Source organism: Bos grunniens, chromosome 9 (genome assembly GCF_055505025.1).
Source record: "Bos grunniens cultivar Pamir isolate PY7600 chromosome 9, Bosgru_T2T1.0, whole genome shotgun sequence".
NCBI classification, from domain to species: domain Eukaryota; kingdom Metazoa; phylum Chordata; class Mammalia; order Artiodactyla; family Bovidae; genus Bos; species Bos grunniens.
Window position 1 is genome coordinate 71,495,371 of NC_141173.1, and position 8,672 is coordinate 71,504,042.

Consider the following 8,672-nt stretch of genomic DNA (forward strand, 5'->3'; position numbering starts at 1 on the left):
GCTGGGAGAAATACCAATCACCTCAGATATGCAGATGACACCACCCTTATGGCAGAAAGTGAAGAGGAATTTAAAAGCCTCTTGATGAAGGTGAAAGAGGAGAGTGAAAAAGTTGGCTTAAAGCTCAACATTCAGAAAACTAAGATCATGGCATCTGGTTCCATCACTTCATGGGAAATGGATGGGGAAAGAGTGGAAACAGTGTCAGACTTTATTTTTTTGGCTCCAAAATCACTGCAGATGATGATTGCAGCCATGAAATTAAAAGACACTTACTCCTTGGAAGGAAAGTTATGACCAACCTAGATAGCATATTCAAAAGCAGAGACATTACTTTGCCAACAAAGGTCCGTCTAGTCAAGGCTATGGTTTTTCCTGTGGTCATGTATGGATGTGAGAGTTGGACTGTGAAGAAAGCTGAACTCCAAAGAATTGATGCTTTTGAACTGTGGTGTTGGAGAAGACTCTTGAGGGTCCCTTGGATTGCAAGGAGATCCAACCAGTCCATCCTAAAGGAGATCAGTCCTGAGTGTTCTTGGAAGGACTGATGCTGAAGCTGAAACTCCAATATTTTGGCCGCCTCATGCGAAGAGTTGACTCATTGGAAAAGACCCTGATGCTGGGAGGGATTAGGGGCAGGAGGAGAAGGGAACAAAAGAGGATGAGATGGCTGGATGGCATCACCGACTCTATGGACATGAGTTTGAGTGAATTCCGGGGGTTGGTGATGTGCTGACAGAGGGGCCTGGTGTGCTGTGTTTCATGGGGTCTCAAAGAGTCGGACACGACTGAGTGACTGAACTAAACTGTTTGAAGGCTTGTGACCTGGATTTTTCAAGTCTAGCAAGTTTGGGGATTTGGGTCTTTGAAAGATTTTGAAGGGCAATCAGAAATAAGTTTTTGAGTGGGAATTGCTATCTGCATGCTAGTGTCCTTATTATAAATACTACCTAAATAACCTTTGCCATGTAGGCTAGGGAACTCTTCACTGGTGTATCTCCAGTGTTTAGAATAGTAGTTCTAGTGAACAGAAGGAGATAATTGTCCATTCACATGACAGTCCCTGAGCTAAAAATTTTTTAAAGGACTACCATATGATCTTGTGGGACAGCTAGAGAAATAAAAGACACAAAAAGAAAAATACAGCAAGACAAGGAATTTATTGATAAATGAGAGGTACAAGAGTTTTTGTGAAAGTTTGGTTTTGATTATTAGTGGGAAAACCACAGCTGTTTTAAGAAATCTATCCTAGATTAAGAGGCAGCTGAAATTAATATCTAATAAACAAGTTTGTTACATTGTGCCTTGTTTTTAGGCACCCCTCACCTTCCTTTGTAGTCTCTTTGTTTTGTAAGACCACCCTGTGCCTAGTTAAATGCCAAGCACAGAGCAGATTTTGCTCTCACTTTTACATGTAGAGCTAATAGACATGCCACAGAAATCTTACATGGACAATTAGAGCTGACAGCATGACAAGTGGTATGTTCATTTCTAATTTTACCTCCTAAATATTGTCAATATGTGGCCTCTTATCTCTGTCTCTCATGGTCTGTGTCCCAATCCACTGGCATCTGTACCTCCACTGCACTCAATGTCATTATTCTCAAAGCCAGCACTGAATATTTGAAGCACAAATCTGAAACATTACTTCAGGCTTCATGTCATCACCATGACTGCCACATGCCCTCAAATGTACTTCTTAGAAATAAAAGTGCATGGACTGGGCAGGGGTGAGGGATTGTGTAAGGTTGGGAGAAGGAATCATAGAAGGGGTCTGCCTTCTGGCATTTAGCAGCATGCCTTTAAGATACAGGCACACTATTGTATGAATCAATAGTTTGGTCTTTTCTATGGCTAAGTAGCATTCCATTGTCATTATCTAATACTATTCTGTCACCTATTGGTTGTTTCCAATTTGGGGCAATTACAAATAAAACTTATATATGTGTGCAGGTTTAGATAAAAGTACTCATTTTCAATTCACTTAGGTAAATATCTAGAAGTGAAATTGTTGGGTTGTATATGTTTAATTTTATAAGAAACTGCCGAATTGTTTTCTAAATTGATCATATAATTTTGCATTCCCACCAGCAATGAATGAGAATCTCTTTTGCTCTAATTCCTTGTCAACCTTTGATATTGTTAGATTTTCTTTTTTAATTTTTTCTATTATAATAGATGTATAGGCTTCCCTGGTTGCTCAGCAGTGAAGAATCTGCCTGCAATACAGGAAATACAGGTTTGCTCCCTAGGGGAGCTCCAGATCCCCTGGACAAGGAAATGGCAACCCACTCCAGTACTCTTGCCTGGGAAATCCCATGGACAGAGTCTGGCAAGCTACAGCCCATGGATCACAAGAGTTAGACATGACTTAGCGACTAAACCACCAAACCAATAGCTGTGTAGTGGCATCTCACTGTGGCTTTAATTTCATTTTCTTAATGATATTGAACATTTTTATATGCTTATTTAAAATCTATATGTCTTCTTTACTGACGTATCTGTTCAAATCGTTTGCCCATTTTTTTTGTTAGATTGTCTCCCTATTGTAGGGTTTTAAGAGTTCTTTATATTTTCTGGGGCTGTAACAAATGTGTCATTTGCAAATATTCCTCCTATTTTTTTAGCTTGTCTTTTTTATTTTCTTTTCAGTGTCTTTCACAGAGCAAAAAATTTTATTTTCTATAACATCCAATTTGCCAAATTTTTCTTTCTATAAATCATGCTATTGTTGTTGAATCTTTTCATTACCAAATCCAGAATTACACAGATTTTCTTCTAAATTGTTTTCTTAAAGTTTTATAGTTTTACCTTTTACATGTAGATCTACAATACATATTAATTTTTATTTTTGTATGAGGTGTATATCAAAGTTTTGGTTTCTTTTTTTTTTAATATGGATGTCTACTTGTTTCAGGATCAGTTGTAGAAAAGACTTTTTTCTCCATTGAGTTGCCTTTGCGCTCTCAGGTAGAAATTGGCATGTGCTATGGGTACTTGCCTCTACCTTAAATCATGTCCTGCTATAGCTGCTGACCTTCAACATCCCTCTGAAAGGAGTTCAGGGTAGTGGAGAAATGAGGCATTCTGTGCTTTGGGAAAAACTGGCAGGACAGGTTTTCAGATAGATTCTCAGGAGGTGATTTTATGAGCCCAATTCTTGTAGCTCCTCATATCTAGAAAAGCATTAAAATCCTTCATGGTGATAACTGTTTCTCATGACTAGCAGAAAGTGTCATAAGACTAGCAAAAGCCTTCTGGAAAAATATGTGCCTGATTGCATGTACTCTCCTTTCAACAAAATCATATACACACTGTCCTCCCCCCCTGCCTCTTTGGAGCAGTCTCTCAGAGATATCTGTGGTGCTGTCTCCCGGTCAGCAGTCCTCATTTTGCCCCATTTAAAACTCAATTCGCAACTCTCATGTTGTGAATCTTAAGTAGACCTCACTCTTGTCAAAAGTCAGTTGAAGAGGAAAGTGAAAGTAAAGAATTAGTTGCTCAGTCGTGTTCAGCTCTTTGCAATTCCGTGGACTGTAGCCTGCCAGGCTCTTCTGTCCGTGGGATTCTCCAGGCAAGAATACTGGAGTCAGTTGCCATCTCCTACTCCAGGAGATAGATATTCCTGACCCAGGGATCGAACCCGGGTTTTCTGCATTGCAAGCAGATTCTTTACCATCTGAGTCACCAGGGACGCTTTCTCAGTTAAAGAGAATTAACACCTTAACAAAACCGAAACTTTCAGTTTATGAACACAGTATATCTTTACATTTATATAGCTTTTCTTTTATTCTTAATAAGTGTTTTATCACTTTCAGTATACAAATCCTGAACATATTTTGTAAGTCATATGTAATGTATTCATTCATTTGGATGCTGTTATAAAAGTATTTTTAATTTCAAAGTCCTCTTAATCTTAACCAACACGTATGGATCATTAACATTTAAAGTATGTTTGAATTAAATCTATGATATCTTTTAATTAAAGTCTACCATCCTGTTAATTGCTTATTTGTTCCTTTTATTCTTTTTATGTTCACCCTTTTCTTTCTTCCCTGGGTTTAAGAATTTTTAATAATTTTATTTTCTTTATTGACATATATTTCTCTTAGAAATATTTTGTCTCATTTTTAAAATTAATTTGAGCCTTGGTAAATGTCACATTGTACTTGAAAATATGTGGGTTATTTTCAGATATCTTTTTATGTTGATTTCTAACATAATTCCACCGTGATAAGAGAACAGACTCTGTATGATTTCAATACCTTTAGACCATGAAATTTTTGCACCTTATTTTATGTCCCTGGATATGTTCCAGTGTCTCCTAGATTATAGTCTATGGGAAATTGAATAGAATTTATATCCTACTTTTGTGTGAAAATTGTATAAATCTTATTTATATTGAATTGGTTCGTAGTGCTTTTCAGGTCTACTACTATCCTTCTACTTTTCTGTCTATTCATTCTATTAATTTTTGAGGGTTTGATATTGAAACTCCAACTAAAAATATTAATTTAACTACTTAAAAAATTATAATATATAGTGAAACTATATGTAACTTTCTTCTGTATTTTCCAAATCTCCTGTAAATATGTTATCATACTGTCGTAATTTAAAAAATAAAAAAGAAAGAGAAAAAAATTATTTTGAGCCTACCTTCAAGTAATATTTCCAAGGACATTATAGTAGTGTCTTCCTAAATCCTCCCTCTCTTTCCTCGTGCTGTTATTGTCATACATTTCACTTTTACATATGCTATAAAAACATAATGTATTTTACGGTTTTAATATGGTCATCCATATTTTAGAGCAATTTAAAATGAAAAAAACATTTATTTTACCTTCATATATTCCATTCCTGAATCTCTTCATTTCTTTGAGTAGATCTAAGTTTATGGTTTATTTTATATTCCACATACCTTAATGACTGCTTTTATCTTGGGGTGAAAAAGGCAAGGAAAGCAGAATGGGATGATTTGTATTTATGACACATGTAGCAGTAGAGAAAAAACTTTCTCTGTCCTCTCTTGGCTTTCCTGGTGGCTCAGTTGATAAAGAATCTGCCTATGATGCAGGAGACCGAGGTTCAATACCTGGGTCAGGAAGATCCCCTGGAGAAGAGAATGGCTACCCATTCCAGTATTCTTGCCTGGAGAATTCCATAGACAGAGGAGCCTGGTGGGCTACAATCCATGCGATCCCAAAGAGTTGGGCAGGACTGAGAGACTACAACTTTAGATTCAGTAGCTGGGCCTTGTGAATTACATTAACAGAAGACTGATTAACAGGACAAAAGGTTTAGTTTGCATGAATACTGGGGCAAACAGGAAGTCACTGGTTTGTTACATGTTAACAAACAAAGATAGAAACACAGGTTTATATGCTTAACTCCACAGGGGAAAGGTAAGGAGGAGAAAAAACTTCTTAGAAAAACAAATAGGTTTCTTTCAGTTCAGTTTAGTTCAGTCGCTCAGTCGTGTCCGACTCTTTGCGACCCCATGAATCGCAGCACGCCAGGCCTCCCTGTCCATCACCAACTCCTGGAGTTTACCCAAACTCATGTCTATATAGTTGGTGATGCCATCCAGCCATTTCATTCTTGGTCATCTCCTCCTCCTCCTGCCCCTAATCCCTCCCAGCATCAGGGTCTTTTCAAATGAGTCAACTTTCCGCATGAGGTGGCCAAAGTATTGGAGTTTCAGCCTCAGCATCAGTCCTTCCAATGAACACTCACGACTGTTCTCCTTTAGGATGGACTGGTTGTATCTCCTTGCAATCCAAAGGACTCTCAAAAGGCTTCTCCAACACCACAGTTCAAAAGCATAAATTCTTCAGCGCTCAGCTTTCTTCACACTCTAACTCTCACATTCATACATGACCACTGGAAAACCCATAGCCTTGACTAGATGGACCTTTGTTGACAAAATAATGTCTCTGCTTTTTAATATGCTATCTAGGATGGTCATTACTTTCCTTCCAAGGAGTAAGTGTCTTTTAATTTCATGGCTGCACTCACCATCTGCAGTGATTTTGGAGCCAAAAAAATAAAGTCTGACACTGTTTCCACTATTTTCCCATCTATTTCCCATGAAGTGATGGGACCAGATGCCATGATCTTAGTTTTCTGAATGTTGAGCTATAAACCAACGTTTTCACTCTCCACTTTCACTTTCATCAAGAGGCTTTTGAGTTCCTCTTCACTTTCTGCCATAAGGGTGGTGTCATCTGCATATCTGAGATGATTGATATTTCTCCCGGCAATCTTGATTCCAGCTTCTTCCAGCCCAGCGTTTCTCATGATATACTCTGCATGTACGTTAAATAAGCAGGGTGACAATATACAGCCTTGACGTACTCCTTTTCCTATTTGGAACCAGTCTGTTTGTTGTTCCATGTCCAGTTCTAACTGTTGCTTCCTGACCTGTATATAGGTTTCTCAAGAGGCAGGTCAGGTGGTCTGGTATTCCCATCTCTTTCAGAATTTTCCACAGTTTATTGTGATCCACACAGTCAAAGGCTTTGGCATAGTCAATAAAGCAGAAATAGATGTTTTCCTGGAAGTCTTTTGCTTTTTTGATGATCCAGTGGATGTTGGCAATTTGATCTCTGGTTCCTCTGCCTGTTCTAAAACCAGCTTGAACATCTGGAATTTCACAGTTCACGTACTGCTGAAGCCTGGCTTGGAGAATTTTGAGCATTACTTTACTAGTGAGTGAGATGAGTGCAATTGTGCGGTAGTTTGAGCATTCTTTGGCATTGCCTTTCTTTGGGATTGGAATGAAAACTGACCTTTCCCTGGTTTCTTTAGGAAAGACAAATAGGTTTTTAGGAGAATAGACTGGCGGTAGAAAAGTTTGGGTTAATATTTGTCTACATAGGCATGAAAGTGAAAGTGAAGTAGCTCAGTCATCTCTGACTCTTTGCAACCCCATAAACTGTAGCCTACCAGGCTCCTCCCTCCATGGGATTCTCCAAGCAAGAATACTGGAGTGGGTTGCCATTTCCTTCTCCTGGAGATCTTCCTGACCCAGGGATGGAACCCAGGTCTCCCTCATTGCAGGCATACACTTTAACCTCTGAGCCACAAGGGAAGCCCCTACATAGGCATGGTGCTGCTGCTGCTGCTGCTGTTGCTAAGTTGCTTCAGTCGTGTCCGACTCTGTGCAACCCCATAGACGGCAGCCCACCAGGCTCCCCTGTCCCTGGGATTCTACATAGGCATGCTGCTGCTGCTGCTAAGTCACTTCAGTCATGTCTGACTCTGTGTGACCTCGTAGACGGCAGCCCACCAGGATCTGCTGTCCCTGGGATTCTCCAGGCAAGAACACTGGAGTGGGTTGCCATTTCCTTCTCCAATGCATGAAAGTGAAAAGTGAAAGGGAAGTTGCTCAGTCGTGTCAGACTCTTTGCGATCCCAGGGACTGCAGCCTACCAGGCTCCTCCATCCATGGGATTTTCCAGGCAAGAGTACTACATAGGCATAAATGGTCTTAAAACTAAAACTCCTTTTAGGAAGGGACTTGGAGTAGGTTTACAGCCCATAAAGCTTCCCAGTTGGCTCAGTGGGGAAAGAACTCACCTGTCAATGCATGAGATATGAGAGATGCAGGTTCAATCCCTGGGTTGGGAAGATCTGCTGGAGAATCGTATGGCAACTCCAGTATTTTTGCTTGGGAAATCCCATGGCAGAGGACTGGCAGGCTACAGTCCATGGGGTCACAGAAGACTCGGACATGACTTAACGATTAAACAATAACAATATAGTCCCTAAGGTCGAACAGAGTGGGACACTACTGAAGTGACTCAGCACACACAGCATGCATGCACATAGTTGAGTTCCCCATTCTCGGAGTAGATGTGCCCTGAAGAGGAATTTTACAGCAGCCTAATTTCCCAGAATTTACTACTTTTAAACAGATAAGAGAAGCTTTGAGAAAGCTTTCTTTTTCTTCTTCTTTCTTTGCATCTGTTGGATCTCAAATGCTTCCAGCTTAAAATATTCTTTACACCAAAGTAGTCACTATTTTGGGGTGCTGATTATCTTCACAGAAAAATTTATAAGTTCTTTATTAAAATCATGAAAACAATTAAAGAGAATGACAAATGAACAGAAAATATGTGCAAATTCTAGCACAAATGGTTCACAGGCTCATTACTTACAAGAAAGACAACTCTCATATGGAGGAGGCTATTGATTCTCCAGTCAAATTCCCTTTAACTGCTACTGGAACCAAACCACAGTGGCTGTATTGGTTTAGAACAAATCACAACTGCCTTCTCTGGAGAGTTACCCTTGACTCAAGATGAGCTGTTCCATTCAGAAGCTCGCATGCCCTGATCCCATAGACTCAGTCAATGACTGACTGAACTGAACTCCTGGAGTTGTGGTAGAACTGATTCTCTGGTGCAACCTGTGCTCCTGTGGGATGGACTGAAGCTAGTCTCTAGCTGAGACCACATTCCTAGCTTTTCCCCTGGCTCATCCTCCTTTCCTTCTACACTTTTCTCTTCTACACTTTCTTTTCACCTTCTCTTATACCCCAGTTCAGTTTCTGCATCTAGAGACACCAACCTAAGACATCACACTAGAAAAAGTAGCAAAAGCTCAGAATAGAAAACTCACAGAGGAGCCTTAGTCCAAGCTTCCCCAAAAGGAGAGCCTAAGGCAAAATT